At 37.3% G+C, this 16900-nt stretch overlaps 1 long non-coding RNA gene across 2 annotated transcripts; it reads right to left on the bottom strand.

The window, feature by feature from the left end:
• Positions 1-1892: 1892 nt before the first annotated feature.
• Positions 1893-16835, bottom strand: LOC106035339 (uncharacterized). Of its 2 annotated transcripts, XR_010830457.1 has the most exons (5): positions 16755-16835; positions 9327-9401; positions 5301-5368; positions 4203-4277; positions 1893-3695 (listed from the first exon to the last, which is right to left on the bottom strand). It is a non-coding gene; the product is annotated as an uncharacterized lncRNA (long non-coding RNA). The 2 variants fall into 2 exon arrangements; XR_010830456.1 differs by lacking the exon at positions 5301-5368.
• Between the last annotated feature and the right edge of the window lie 65 nt (positions 16836-16900).

Raw genomic sequence — 16900 nt, 5'->3', positions numbered from 1 at the left:
TTACTATTTTTGTATCCACCGAAGTTCAGGTGGACTTTGAAGAATTTTTAGGTGAACAGAGTCATGCTGTTATGTTTTTAGTGTTTCAGCGGATTTTTTTTCCTCTTCCACACTCTCATATTTAACAACAGGGGCACTGAGGAGCATGTTTCAGTGAAGTATTATCTCCTTAGATCTCAAGGAGGTGCAATGAAGGATTTGCTGAGCTGAGAAATATTCAACAAGTTGCATTTCATACATACCTGCCAGTCTTGAAATCGTTATTAAGGACAGGTAAAAGGGAGAAATTGTATCTTGTATATAGACATAGCTTCCAGGACAGAAACACCCCTTGGAAACAAAAATCTTCCAAAAAGCACCTTTTTGTGTGCATTTATGTTTTAGCTGTTTTGGGAACCATGACAGTGGTGGAAGTGGACAGATACACATCATCTAACAGAAAGGATATATGTGGATCTTTCCCATGCAATAGTGAGAAATCTAATAGGCGAGATTTTGATTTGCTCCAAACTCTTCTATATACAGAATCTTAAATTTAATGAAATAGTCCCTTCCTTTGCACTTCACATACTGTGTCACAGACTGTTGTGTTGATGTTGTGTCAGACTACAGGTGCTGATATACTCCTTAATCTCATGGAATCATAGGAAAGAATTGCTTCTGACTTATTTATGAGAAGAAGTTCATATCATAAAGCTTAAATAAATAAGATCGTGATTGGAAACTAATGCAGTCATTTAAGACTTAAGCAGTTTTGAACTTTTTTTTAATTGAGTCACAGTTGCTCTAATGTCTCAGATGATGCTCTCTGAGGAAAATGTTCTCACTGCCATCTAAATTTGGATTATTTAATAAATTTGGAGGAAACCTTTTTTTTTTTTTGTATGGGGGGGGGGGGGGAGTTGTTTGTTTGTTCTTTAAGTGTTCTGTTTCCCTGGGCATAATAATGGTTTCTTCTCTTTTTCTCTGTAGATTGATTGATTTTTGATTGCTGATTGATTATAGATTGTCTGATGATTGAGTAGATTAGAAAGTTGTGGGCTTCTTTGTTGATTAAGATAACATTTGTTCACAGAATATAAGAAACCACATTACAAACCCTCTGGTACATTACTGCCTCTTTCTCTGTGCTTTTAATCAGTGAACAAAGGGACTTTACAAACTCTGTCACTCCACAGAGAAATATGCATTACTTTTCAAACAAGATGCTGAGTGGCCAGGTGGCATATCACTTTGGGGTAATGTTTGTAAATATTGTAAACCTACAAGAATTTTTGTGTTTGCTCAGAGATTACTTACAAGCGTAGAGCAAGGTGGAGTTTAGAGTTCTGAAAGGTTTGAAACCAACATCTTGAGAGAATGCAATGAGAAAAAAGTCAAGGAAACATATTTTCAAAAGGGTTGTTTCTGCTTGTGTCTAGTTGCCCTTCTGTCTCCTTGTCTTCCTTTTTAAGGTGGACCTTTTCATTTTGCACCTCCTGTTTTTTGTTTTGTTTTGTGTATTCTTTTTTTTGGAGGGGGGGTGTTTTTGTTTTGTTTTGTTTCTTCACAATTCCTAGGTGAAATTAAGACATTTTCTCTCTCCTAGACTGTGGTTCCAGGCAGTGGTATACCAGTCCTTCAAATTTTAAGGCTTGACAGAGTTTGTTGAAGCTTATGTCTATCCAAGTTCAGTGACCTCCATAATCATCTAATAAATCATTATTTCATTCTTTTAGTGAGAAAATCTGTTGTATTATGGAGATTTATATGGATTTATTTTTCATTCTTTTTATCCTTTGTCAAGAATCATATTATTCATTCACTTATGAGAAAAACAAAACCATAACCCTCTTCTTTATAGGGCAGGGCTAGTCTATGGAATTAATGTATACATTCATTCAAATGGCAGAAAGAAAAATAGATGAATATAAGATGTGTAGTTAGATCTAGCTTTTCACATTTGGTATAATTTAGCATTTTTCCATAGGCTTTACTGGAATTATAATCTGTGCCAATGGGTATAACATCAGGCTTACAGTAAACTTCAGTACATTCATTCACTTGGCTGGGCATGAATTTCTGTGGATGAAGCTTAAAAACACATCTTTTCATATTTTTTCTTGAATATTTCTTTCAATGTGATAATTAGGATAATGGATCATGCCCTGGCTACAATCTATGAATCAGTGAGACAATAGTGCTTGTCTATGTTAATGCATATCACAACCCTGAGGCAAAGCACACAAGAGGGGGGAAGGCATTCTCAGGGAGAGCTGTCTAAAAAACACATTTCTACCTAAGGCATCTAATATCCTTTGAAAACTATAAGTCTGTTTTAGCAACTCTAACTTGATGGGAATTCCAATTAGGGTGTCCTTACTAAAGATGTCTCTGTTATAGATAACTTTGGGGACCACCTACATCTCCAATTAGTAGCTACGGAGGTGCACGAAATTCTTTCTTTAAATTAATATGTACATATTCTTGGGGGTTCTTTTGATCCGTCTGTGCTTGTACTGCTTTCCTTTGTTTCTTCCAATAACATTTCTTGTTGTGTCAGTCTGTGATAATGATGACCATTGAGCTAATTTTCAGAGGATCATATTAATTCTAACCTTTGGCTCACCCATCTGTTCCTCAGTTTATTGCTTTAAATGTCTCCTCTCTGGCTCATTGTTAAACTGGAAAAGAAGCAAAATTCCTCCAAGCCCTGCACAGCTTTACTGGGGCATTTATGACTGCAGAAGGCTGCTAGCATGGCATTCTGAATCATTTGCTCCTATCATTGAGGTTTTCTGAACACATCCAGCCTCTTGCTGGATGTTGATTGCAAAGAAAACATCTGTGGATGATAGTAAACTTTCCTCTCAAAATAACAAATGAACACATCTCAGCTCCCATCTTCTGACCAGGGAATTGGTCTCTACTCTCCAGGGTATGAGTAGCTCCAAGATTTACAAACAAATACAAGAAACTAAGAATATGACATAAGATAGTTCTGAAACCCTCTTCTTTTGTGTAATGACACAATAAATACTTCAGCACAGCTACAGGTAAATTTCTGTTACAAGTACACACAGACATGTCAAGTATCAGAGTATTTTCAATGCAGCCATTCATAATTCCGTGTATACTTATTGGTAAAGCCTTTAATAGTGCCTGAGTTGTACAAACGGAGAAAGTTACTAAATCTAGTGTATACTAGGAATTTAATATTCACTGTATTAGCACTTCCCCCTCTCCCAGTAAGAGTAATTAATTTTTAGTTCTGATTTATTTCTTATTTTGTCTGACATTATTTTAATAGACAGTATTCCTTTCTTATCTTTCTCCCTCCAAAAATAACTGTACAAATTCAATTTAAAATAAAAAACAAACTTCAGAATATGGGAACATAATAACACCATGCCAGATTTGTTGCTGCTGGGAAATTTTGTCCTCCAGATTGCCTTGCTTTCAATGCACCATCATAAAATATATTTTTATGTAATTTAAAACATATGTTTTAAAGTGTGTTCTGCAGCAGCTGAAGATAAATGTGAACAACCAACCCATTAAAATTGCTGTACATTTTGCATACCTTAAATGCAGATACTAGGAATTATTTTACAGTGCAATAATCTTATTCTTCTAAATTAAGTTCAGGTGTCAGGCTAAAACACTGGGTCTGGATGACAGCTAAATGAAGGATCTTTACTCTCCAGTACAACAAGCTACAGTGAGAAAGAAGAAAGAGGGAAGGGAGTTAACAAAATTGTCAAGTAGATGAATACAGCTTCTTAATATCAGCAGTAATGGAGAAACTGTTTGCTATCATGTAAATCTGTGCTTAGTGAGCAAAAACATTCTCCAAGGTTTTCCATCAATGTCAGTTGCATACCTACATGGATTTTTTTATTTTATTTTATTTTTTTTTAAAGTAGCCTACTGCAATGCAAAAGTATCAAACATTCATTTCCTAATTTTTATTTATTTAGCAGAGTATTTTAGTGATTAAATTAGATATATATCTATGTGTATCTATCGTCTTACTAGCATATATTCTGTTTAATGTAAAAGGCAAATTATTTGGTGCATATTTTGGTATGCCACAATCAATGCCATGGAGAAATAGAAGGTAAACCCATACTTCACTATAAAGAACAGATGTACTTTAGCTGACTATTTGCAAGTATAAGAGGCTATGAGGTTGGGACTTGAAAAATGGTTATCTTACTTACAGGAAACACATTAAAACTGGGTGACAGCTGGAAACCATGGTAGATGAGACACTGGAAAATTTCAGGATTCTCCTGCTGAAATCAGATATATCAGTGTTAGATCCAAATGGATTTACTTGCCTTTCATCCACACAGCTACCTGCATATGCATATGTTATACATCACTTTGAATTAAGTCTTTATTACCAGTACATTTGAAAGACATTTGGGTTTTGTTTGGGTTTTGTTTGCTTGTTTGTTTTTCTGGTCTAAGGGCATTAACTACTTCAAAATTTCATCCCCCTCTAAGATTACATGTATATTCTGATAAACTTGAGCAGCTGACAAAGTGTCTATGTATAAGTGAAATAAATGCAAAAATCCTTCAGGCTACTGTGGTTCTATTTGTACATGGTGGCATTGATGGGTTTCCAGAAAGACTTCCATGACTGATGTCATTTCAATGTGGATGGTTCAGATCATATAATTTTTATATATAACCTCTTTTGAAAGTTTTTTTAATTATTCCTGTTCCTGGAAAAAAAAAAAAAAAAGAAAATTTAACTGTTTTTTTTTTCCCACTTATTACCCCCAAATCGCTGAGTAATATGAAGCAGAATCAAAGCATTTACCTAAAATACTGATAATAATTTTTGCAATTTAAATACAAGGGACATAACTGAACTCTTAGAAATTAAAGTCAGAGAAATAAAATATATCATCATTGTAGTTAACCAATTAAAATGAACAGGCAGAGTCTTGTTCTTACTGAATACATCCCACAGAGTATTTCCAAATTGCCAATGTATTTTTGAAGTATATCTGTTCAAAATCTCTTCGTAGAATTTCCTCCTTCAAAACAGAGAACAAAAATAGGTCTTTTAAACTGTGTCTTGTCTGATTTTGTCCTTATTCATTGGATCTGCTTTGTGCATTGCCTGTTGTTTTTTTACTAATAATATATGTTGACGTCTTGATAATATATCTTGAATCTTGATCATATATAATCTCTGGAATTGCAGATTGATGCTAAAAGTGAAATGAATCAGGATTTTATTAAATCTATTTTTTTTTTTTTTAATGAGAGAGTCATGAATTACATGAGTGTATGTTACCTACCTTTTTTTAGCATGGATTTATTTTTCAGTGAGAATGTATCCAGGGCACACCCTTGGCTTGTTTGCTCCCTGGGAAATAGAGATTTTAGCTTTTTACACAAAGGCTGAAGGAATTGCATTGCTGTGAATGTCAAATCGTAGTTCATATTAGAGCGTCCACTGAGATTACAAATTGATCCCCCAAAAGAATGTGCAAGGAAGAAAAAGAAAGTACAAGGAAAGTTCCAAAGAAGGTTTGATGATATTAGAAGATATTGTCATCCCAGTGTTCTGGCCAAAAGAACAAAAAGAGGAGTAATTTTTGAGACCAAAGGTAATGGATAACTTACTTCCTTCTACTTCACCCTAACTTCCTCGGCTTTTATCTTTTCTCTGCTTCCCACATCTCAAAACTGAGGCCTCTGAAGTCACTTCAGCTCTACTTCCTCATGCTGAAGATTGTGTGTGTGTTACCTTTTTCTCCCATCATTACTATTTATTTCTTTTTCTCGCAAACAGTACGATTGTCTAGAGGGCACATTTTAATCTTTGTAACAAGACATGGCCATGCTGTATAGCCTCAGTGAATATGATCATTTGATGCATTTTACTCCATTGAACTACAGAGACAGTTTAAATGAAGAAAACAAGCCTTTGTCAAGAATTTTGTTTGCCCTACATTTCAGTCTTCTTCCATGTTTCTAATTTCCATGGAAGCTACAGTGTTTTTCCTTATGAGTGTTTTTGTTTTATTTTGTTTTGTTTTGTTTTGTTTTTTTTGGGGGGGGGGGGGTTGGGATAAGGTTTCCACATTTATACATGAAAAGATAAACAGAGACAGGCTATCAGTGCAAATGAATAACTCTGTTTTACTTGACTAGTTGCTTAGGAATAATTAACAGTTTCATTGTTTGTTTTCTTACTATGTGCAGTTTTGTGGCAAAGAACTCAAACCTGACAAAGTGCTCTATTAACACTAATGAAGTCTTGGAAGATGCCGTGAGCCAGGTAATTATTATTAGACTAATTCTACAAATAGGTAAACTGCATCACAGGAATTAAATTACTTCTCTATCAAAGAATTCAAAGACAGAGCTTAAAAGAAGTCTATTCCAGGTCCACTTCTTTTACTAGACAATGCTGCATCCCTTAGGATCAGCAGTTTTGCTTTTAAAAATCCCTCACCCAGTGTATACACTGTTCTTTTCAAAGAACTGGAATGATTAATATTAATATCAATATTTATAAAAAGGAAGACAAGTCCTTGACCTAAAAGGAAGGAGTTACACACTGATGTGGTTGCAGGCAGTAGAAGTGACACAGGACTGAAACAAGCAGGTGTTAATAGGAATGGATGAGGAGTGGAAATAAAAATTAACCCTCTGATTCCCTCTGGTAAGTCTCATTTCCCACCCTTTGTACAGGGATGGAATGATGCAGAGGTCTGGTCACTCCTTGGAAGAATAACATTTATTTCAGCAGAGCTCTACAAGTATTTTCTCATTACATACCTCCTCCAAAATGGCTGAGAAATTGCTGTCAAGTAACCTCCGGAGAAAATATGAGATTTGACTGCTAATATTTGTTATTTGTCTTGATAATAGTACTGAAAGAATAGTATAGGAAGTAGTAGTAATTAATTTAAGTATGGAAATGTTACAGGAATAGTAAGAAAAGTAGAGGAATAGCATTGGAAGAATCTGCACTGTTGCAGTGGACATCCTTCCCTAGCACTGCAGAGGTTGAATCTTAACAACTGTCCTTAAGGCATATGCATAAACTCAGTCTCGCTGAGCTACCAGTCCTCTGAAATGTCATTTTTGGACAATGTACTGGGGACTGGCTGGAAACAATGATATGCACTGAATTTCACAAGGGAATATGGGAAGTGAAAATACAAGAAGTGTATATGATACTATTTATTCTCTCTGATTATGGTCCGTATTGAACAATGATTTACTTACTTCCTAAAATCAGAAGAAGCTGAAGCCAAGCATCTGAGGTGTATAGTAATTCAAATTCAAATCCATTCCTTTTACATAAAGGCCACAATATCCCTGACAGGTTGGGAAACTAACCAGGGAATCTCAAAAGCTAAATGCCTAAGTCTCAGGAATTTGATCTCAAGCTTTTCAGTTGGGACCATGACAAGCCGTTGGCCTCTAAGTGCTCTAGACCTCTCACAGGAGAACCTGTGAGGCATACTAATGAGGGAGTTAGACCTGCATCATGTAGCTCTTTACAATTTATTTTTTTTTTACCTAGATACAGCTATGTATTTGTGATCCATCAAGACAGCTTTGACCTCTGAAACACAGCAACTAACAAAAAACAAGGCTAAGAAGGGACGCACATATAAAGAATTAAGGATTATAGGGGTTTGTCTATGATGGACAAACACAGAGACTATCTAAAAGGTATCACTGGGTATAATACTTTTTTATTATTATTTAGTTTTTATTACTTTTCCAATACTTTAGAATTTTTTTACACAGAGAAGCACACAGATACTCCAAATAATGATTATAAGGAGCAAAGGAACAAACAAACAAAGACTTGGCAATTTGAAAGGGAAAGCTCATTGATGTAATACCCATGGAAGAGAGAGAACCCAGTCAAGCTTTGCTGTATCAGACTTAGTTGTAAATGACCTTGTGAAGGTTTACATATGCTACATATGGTTCTATGCTTCTTTTTCTTTACTGCACACCATTGCCTTTCTTTTCCTCTCTGCTCTCTCAGGCATATTTTAGCTTTATTTCTAAGACTATGCTTGAAGTGGCTCAACTGTTATATGCTCTTTCCAGCATCTCTGCTCCCTACTGTTACTTCACCCCTAAACAGCTTCATTACAGACGAAGTTTGGCAGCTTATGTCTCTGTCTTGCCTGCTCATGCTCATATCCTTCCCTTGATCTTGTCATATTCTCCAGTCCCTAGAAATGATTAGTAGTGCTTCTGTGGCTCATCTCTGGTTTTCTCCTTACACATTTCTCTTTTGCCCCTCCCCTGGCTCCCTTGGAAAACTCCTAAGTTCCTTTTTTTTGTTTCACACAGGTTATAGAGTATTTTATTACTGCTGTTATTAGAGGATATTCACTCATCACTATTCTGATATAAATCCTCCTTCCTCCCTTTCAGGAATAGTTTCTGTTTTTACTGACTGCCTTTCAGAAGGACCTCTTCATTGTTGTCAACAGACAGTTTACGAAACTATTATCCAAAAATGGAAAAAAGAACTAGCCCACTTAATTAATATGTTTACTGTGACGCCAAAGAAGTATTAGTGGGTAAAACATCAAAGATATAAAGGTTTCTTGCACAATTCCCACAGAATTATGGATTCCTTTATACTTCTCTGTGGTAATGAATGAAGCATTTCATTCATTACAAATACTTTCAAGATATGTATTTTATTTTGGTTTTACCTGGCATACCAAATTCTACATATACTCAGATCTATAAAAAGTTCCAACACTTATCAGCTTATTGGGTCATTCCATGCAACATTTTCATCCTGATGTTAGTTACTTACTGAAGTCTTGTAAGAACATAGCAAAAGATTTGTAGTGTGTTTCAGCATTTCTCTGGGACTCATCTCTTTTATGTGCAGAAAAAGGACTGAAATTTTTGTTAGCCTGGGTATTTTGCAGACAAACTTTGGATAATTATATATATATATATTTTTTTTTTTTTCCATGGAAAAATTCTAAATAAAGTGCGATTTTTGTGAATTGATGTCTTGAGGAAAAAATATAGTATAGAGTATATACTTAAATATATTTCTAAGTTGAAGAAAACTTGAAACTTTTACTTATTATATGTTTATTGATTGAAAGCAATATTGTGATAAAAACAGGATGAAATCCCATTTTTTTCATAGTCCAGGGATGATGAAAGTACAATATGTTTTATAACCTGGACGACTATGTCAGGAATAGTTGGTTTCCAAAATTTATTTAGGGAAATTAGATGCCTAACTCTTTTGAAGTTTACAGATACTTCAAAAGCATTTTGAGATCTAGTTTTCTTAAATAAATAAAACTCACCTTAAAATTACGATCCCAGTCTCCTCAAGTTTCAGCAAAAATATCCCCATTGACTTCTGCTTAAGTTTTCATTCTCTGAAAGGATGATCATATGAAGGGTTAAGTAAAGAATTTAAATTTCTTTCTCTTTTGGCACTTGTTGGGTTATTCTTTAGAAGGATACTGAACTAATGTCCTTGCTGTTGTAAAATATTAAACAAAAATATATAATATTATTTGACATGTGAGAGTGCACACTTAAATGAAAGCAGAGATCACATATTGCTTTTACATAGTATCTGCCAGTCAAGCTGAGACTTTATGAAGAACAGCAAAGTGATTTTCAATCATGTATGGTATATTCTGTAGGTCAAATTCTTTTATGCAAATCTCTTTCACTTGGGTGTTTAAATTTCAATAAAAATGTAATGATAAAAAGTGTGGCTTTTATATCTCCTTCTTTCTCTAATTCATTCTGAGTTCTGGAGACCAAGTGTTTTATTGAGCATGACACCTAAAAGGGGCATTGTTTTAAAAAGGTGTTAAAACAAGAGTCACATATGTTTTGGATAATGGAAGTATTACAGAAGGCTTCCCCACACAACCTTTCTTTCCTGTAAGCTGAGGCTCATGGATCTGTTTTTGTAGGCTAGCTTGAGTCCATCTGAATTCTTCAGATCAGCAGATGAGAGTGTCACATCTGATTGCTAACAACACCGTGGTCCATTTCAACATTTCCCATTGTTCATTTGCTTTTCATTGCTGTTTTTTGTACAGGAGATTCCTTGTTCTAGGCATGTGCTGAAGTTTCTTAGTACTAAAATTGTGCCTAAAGTTAAACAGTAACCTGTCTCTCTCAGAGCCATTCAAAAATAAAAAATAAATAATAGTAATAAAAAATGCCCAGTTTCAGTGCTTGACTAATAAAAGGTGCTTTTCTGAGTCAGGACTCAATTTGCATGTCAAGATTTCACTTTGTAGTGAACATCTGAAGAAAATTAATACTAAACTGACCCCTCTTCAATATGCAAATGAATGTATGGCCTCTGAAACAGCCTTTTTGCCTACCTCATTATTTGCTTTTGAAGTGAAGAAGAAAGATGACGTACACCCCTGAGAACTAAGGTATTTCTTAGCAGGGAGGTTTGCTTTCATGTGTGGTGTGGGTTAGACCCCAACATTGGATAACATGGCATATACTATGCTATTGCACAAGTTGTGAATAATAAATATTAGAGAAAACCACACAGGGAATACCATATACTTTGGGCCAAATTCTGGATTCAGGAACATAACTACAGCTCAGAGGAGAATTTAAACACCAAACTTATGAAATGCATTTGGCTATATCCTCAGCTGAATCACTACCATTCCTCACAAGTATGAGAGGATAAGTTGGTTTGCACCAGTTGAGAGTAAATATTGTGGTTTTTGTTGTTGTTCCAGGATTCTTTCTTTATTTATTTATTTATTTTTCCCCAGGAATTTTTTCAACCAGTTTGCACCTATATTGATAACTCAGAACTAAAGAAGTATAGCATGGAGGGAGTACAGCTTAGTAGGAATCAATGGTTCTGATCCTCAAATTACTTGGAGATTTAATTCTTTTCCTGTTCTTAACAAAAAGAAAGAGTAGAAAAAAAGGAGCAAAAATATAAAAACAAACAGAATCTAAAGAAAAATCTTTAGTGAGATTTACTCAACAGTTTAAAAAAAAAGTCTTTGGATTTCATCATTAAAAAAAACACTGTGATAATGAGATGAAAACAACAACAACAACAGAGTTCTAAGCAGCAATATTTCATTCAGTCTTTTTCCAAACAATTTCAGGCAGCACAATGAAATCCACTTTTTCCTCCCTGAATTGTTTTAACTTTGACAAATCAAACTTGTTAATTATTACTATTATTTTTTTTTTCTGATTCCCAATCACTGGCAGTAGGATTGACCAGTCATTAAGTACAAGGAAGGGAAAGAAATGATTTTTAGTTCATTTAATGTTCCAAAAACTGTATTGAAACCTGGTCAGATTAAAAAGAATAAGCTGAGAAAGAATAAGCTATAACTTTTTTTCTTCCTAACCCTCCTCCCTCTTAGAGACAAGTTAATACAGCTTGTTCTTTAAGCTGCTCTCCCATATGTGATACTGTTTATATTTATGGCACAAGATATTGTCATACACTGGTGTTGTCAGTGGTATCACTATATTGGATAACATTGGTGACATTAATCTTTTTGAAACTCTTTCAAGAGGTTTATGAGAGTTCACTGCCTTAGTCAATAAAAAGGATTCAATGATGTTTTGAATTTTGAATTATAAAGAAATCTATTTCCTTTTGTTATTTAGTAACTTGTCAGGGATTACACAAGTGCACTTCCACATGCATTATGTAGTTTTACATATTTTTTAATTTGCTAACATATAATCTGATAAATTCTCTTGATAATATCTCAGCATGCTGTCTGATGGAGATCAATTCCCTTCACTTTCTCCTGCAGGCTGGAAGCCTCAGCTGGAACAAATTGAATAGTTATATTCCTCACTAAATAGTCCTACCAACAATTCTGTCTCATCCACAGTTATTTCCTTGACTCAAAAAAAAAAAAAAACAAAACAAAACACAAAAGCAACATTTCTTCCTCACTAAAGCAGTAAGTAGATATAAGTAACTCCAAGTCTAGACTTGAGATGAAATCTCCCAGGTGGATAGAGATCTGAAAGCTGGCAGGAACAAAGACTGTAGTCTCCCTGCTAATGAGAAGATGAAGACTTGCACAAATGGGTCCTTTTCATCTTAACATACAAACAGCTTTGAGTCATTTCTACCATATTTCTATGTTTTTATAAAATAACCAATACATTATAAAACCTAATTCGGTTAATGCTGCATTATGCACACAGTTTCTGTCACTTACTCTATAGTATGGAACAGGCATGATATTACCTTGCCAAGTCGTCTAAAAATGGTATAACCTCTAAGATCCCAGTTTTACAAATATTCACCCATCTGTTTATCTTTATGGTCTGAGAACAATTTCAGTGGTTTCTCTGGAGTTGCCTGCTGAGTCCTAGGGTTAACATGTGTGCAAGTTTATGTGGGACGACAGTCTAACAAAACAAAAATCTTCCTGTCAGTGCAGGAATATATTATCTACCGTGAATGAGCTCAGGGCTTGGCATGGGATTTGTGGTGGGAATATTATAAAGCACAATCACATACACAGTATGAAACATAGAGAAAGCATGTCTAAATCGTTGTTTTAGACTACAAAATTTAGCCTGATCACACAGAATCCTAAGAATACTGACAAACCACTCCATGTTTAAAACACATCATTTCTTCTGGTATTAAAATGGAAAGGTGACAAGTTATGTGTATGCTTCTACACACTTCTTGGATTGCATTTGTGAAATCAGCAATTTTTAGTAACATAACATCGTGGAAACCTGCTGTGATAGAGGACCATATGTCCTCGGATTCTGTAAAATCCTCATTTTTTATTAAATTTAACACATGTAAAAAAAGCCTTGGTAACCTTTGTGTATGTGTGTTTTGAAGGCAAACTACTGAATACCCCTGCTGAAAAAGATCACCCATGTCCTAGGTGCACAGTATCAATATTAACCAAAATATATAAGAAATTTAATTTCTTCCTTCCTGTCTTTTTTTTTCTCCCACTCCTCCCACTCCCCCTTCCCCCCCAATTTAATTTTAAAACACCCACCAATACAGTAAAAAAATGTTAAATAACAGAATAGGTCTCTGTAAAGTTGGATGGACTGCATTTAAATGCTTTGGGGTTTATTCTTCCCTTGTAACTGCAATTAGTGTTAATGAGAGTAATGCACAAGTATTAAGAGTGAAATCCTGCTCTGGTGATGAAGAGCTCTTTCACGACTGCTATGCACATATCAATGACTTCAACTATATTCAGAAAAGGCACTTACAGAACACCAAAAACAGCTGCCTACGGAGAGGAGAAACACATTGTTAAGACTGATAAACAACAGAAATGATGGAAAGAATAGTTTCTTTTTGTGCATATTACAGATACTTAAAAAAAAAAAAAAAAGCTTTTAAATTTGTATTGATGTCAGTTGCTTATAATGAAGCAAAATGTAAAACTGGAACTTGGTGATTGCTCTTCATTGCTTCAAATTAGTATTGATTTCCATTAAATCTTAGTGATAATTATTGACTGATAGTAAATAGCCCCATGGTTTACAATCTCAGCACAGTTTGCATGGCAAACATCCTCAAGAGTATTTCCCCACAGCAAATATTAGCTACTTTTATATCAACATCCTTGTGAATATGAATAAAAATAAAAGATGTTCTGTAGTCTCACTGATGCTGATTTGATAGGAGAGTGTTACCACCTGAGGGATACACAGAACTTAGAATTTAAATAGAAACAAATAAAATGAAGCAGTAGTAGTAATTAGTTTCCTACGGACCTGCCTCTAAATGACTATCCATTCTTCTTTTAATTATTCCACCCTAATATGTTCACTTTTCTGGTCTCTGTGCCAAGCCAGTAAAGTACAGTTAGCTCTTTTCCTTTTTTTTTTTTTTTTTTTTTTTTTTTTTAAATCTCCCCTCTTTTAGTTTAAAGCCATTCCCCCTTGTCTTGTCGTTGCCTGAGCAAAAAGTTGCTCTCCATCTTTCTTATAAGCTCCCTTTAGGTAAAGTCCCCCTGAGCCTTCTCTTCTTCAGGCTGAACATCCCCAGCTCTCTCAGCCTGTCTTCATAGGAGAGGTGCTCCAGCCTTCTGATCAACTTCATAGCCCTCCTCTGGACCTCTTCTAAAAGATCAACATCCTTCTTGTGCTGGGGTCTCCAAACCTAGATGCAGAACTCATCCAGGCCAAGGGCAGAGTAGAGGGAGACAGTCACCTCCCTCCCTCGACCTGACGGCCACTCCTCTTTTCATGCACCCCAGGGCTGCAAGCATGCACTGCTGGCTCATGTCAAGTTTTTTGCCCACTAGAACCCCCAAGTCCTTCTCTGCAGGGCTGCTCTCAATGAGTTTCCCTAGTCTGTACTCATGTCTGGGATTGCCCTGACCCAGGTGCAGCACCTTGCACTTGGACTTGTTGAACCTCATTAGGTTCATGTGGGCCCACTTATCTAGCTTGTCCAGGTCCCTTTGGATGGTCCACCCATCAATTCTATAGCTCTTCAATTTGGAGATCAGGATGTCATGAGGGACCATGTCAAAGGCCTTACGGAAGTCCAGGTAGCTGACATTGGTTGGTCTTCCCTGCTCACCTGATGCAGTCACTCCATCATAGAAGGCCACCACATTGGTCAGGCATGATTTGCCCTTGATGAAGCCATGCTGGGTGTCTCGGATCACCTCCTTGTCTTGCATCACCTCCTTGCCTTCACATTGCTTCCAGGAGGATCTGTTTTATGATCTTGCCAGGCACAGAGGTGAGGCTCACCAGTCTGCTGTTCCCCAGGCTCTCCTTTCTACCCTTTTGAAAAATTGTGGTGGTTTCATCCAGCTGAGCAGCTGGGATTCACCACAGTTGCTCTCGCACTCCTCCTCTTCAAGGGGAAAGGCAGAGAAAATTCAATGAAAAGGGTTCAAGCAGCCCTTATCTAACATGGGGCAGCTGCTGGATTCTTCTCACACAGGCTTGTGTGGCTTTTCTAGCAGATATCCAGGTGGCTGATGTTCCCCGTCAGGATGAGACCATGCTAGCGTGACGTTCCTTGTAGTTGGAGCAATAAGGCCTAATCAGCAGACTCCCCTTGATCAGGCAGCCTGTAGTAGACCCCGACCACAAGGTATTATTTATTGGTGTGGTCCTTTTCTTTTACCCGCAAGCTCTCAACCATTCCATGGCTGTTTCTCAGAGGTATCTCTTCACAATCACTTCCTTCCCTAACACAGAGGGCAACATCCCCTCCCCTCCTTTCCTGCTTATCTCTTCTGAAGATCTTGTAGCCCTCTATTCCAGTGTTCCAGTAGTGTGATCCATCCCACCATGTTTCTGTGATAACAATCAGGTGGTATTTGTCTAATTGCACCATGGTTTACAACTCCTTCTGTTTGTTTCCCATATTGCATGTGCTGGTGTAGAGGCACTTCAGCTGGGCTATCAGTTGCATCAGTTTTCCAGAAGAACCCTTCCTGATTGCTTTGGAACAGTTCATAAGTGTTTCCCCGTTGTTTCTTAAAGTGACAATGTACTCAGGTTCGCTTTCTTCACTCAGAGGTACATCTCCTTCCCACTGACATCTAATTTAAAGCCCTCCTGATAACCCCAGCCATTGTTACCCCACCTGGTCAGATGCGCCCTCCTGATAACCCCAGCCATTGTTACCCCACCTGGTCAGGTGTGCCCCATCTCACGTCAGCATGCTTCGTACATCAGAAGTGTGTCCAAGATCATAGAACCCCAAACCTTGCGTATGGCATCAGCCTTGCAGCCAATCATTCACTTAGTCTGTCTCATTTTTTTTGGAGTCCAAGTCAACAATTGGGAGGACAGAGAAGAATACTACTTGCACTGCTGATCCCTTTAACATCTTTCTGAGGGACATAAAGTCCTTTTTGATATTTCCGAGTCTCCTTGTTGCAGCCTTGTTTGATCCTACGTGAAGAAGCAGGAAAGGGTTGTAGTTTTTGAGACCCACCGGGCTTGGTAGTCTCTTCATAATATTGTCAATGTGGGCCCCAGGCAGGCAGCAAACCTCTCTGGAGAGAATATCTGGACAGGAAGTGGGTGCCTCAGTGCCTCTCAAAGACGAGTCTCCAATTACTGACACCCTTATTGCCTTTTTTGTGGCACTGGTTCTGATGAAGGTGGTAGACTGAGCCAACTTTGTATGGTTGGCCTTTCTGAGGTTTTTACTAGTTCTCTTGGAGTCTCTTCTCTCCTGCCCTAGACTATCACGTGTTGCACACGGGCACTTCAGGGGCAAGGGTGTGACTAATCCTCTGCCTCTGAGCAGAGACAAGGGTCCACTCTCCCTTGTTCTGTGAGTCTTTTACATGTTTCAGGGCTGCAAGCTTGTTCACCTTCCCCTTGCTAGGACTTAAAGCAGGGATGTTACTCGTAGCATGTCAGTGCATAATACTATTTGTCAATCTCCCACTCAGATTCCTGGATGCTACATTGCCTGGTGAGTTCCTCTTGTAACAGAGCCACCTGTTTGAAAAGTTCATCCATCTGGGCACACTTACACCCATGACACCCACCTCTGCCTTCAGGACTTATGGGATTTCCAGAAGATGGAGTTCCCCAGAACTGAGGGTCTGGGCAGCTCTTCCAATCCTTGGGAGGTCTGTTTAGGTATAGGTATCTGCCTCGGGGAGGTTGTGGCCCCTCCATCTGGGTTTCAGCCTCAGACCAACAGGCTCGGCAGGTGGACACCATTTCTGTTAGAGTAGCAGGCCCTTCCTCTGCTGCTTCCAGAATGCAAAATGACCTACCTTCCACCCTCCCTGCTCACCCGTCCTGCGCAAGCTGCATCACAAACTGCCACACCGCGCCCTGACTGCCCGTTCTGTTCGTTGCACTCCCTAGCGACTGCCTTTGAATGAGGGAGGCGCCTGCTCCTGGCTCTGCCCAAGTCTCA

This window comes from Anser cygnoides, chromosome 3, assembly GCF_040182565.1.
Source record: "Anser cygnoides isolate HZ-2024a breed goose chromosome 3, Taihu_goose_T2T_genome, whole genome shotgun sequence".
Lineage (NCBI taxonomy): Eukaryota > Metazoa > Chordata > Aves > Anseriformes > Anatidae > Anser > Anser cygnoides.
The sequence above is the reverse complement of the archived record's forward strand: the minus strand, read 5'-3'. Positions and strand labels throughout refer to the sequence as shown.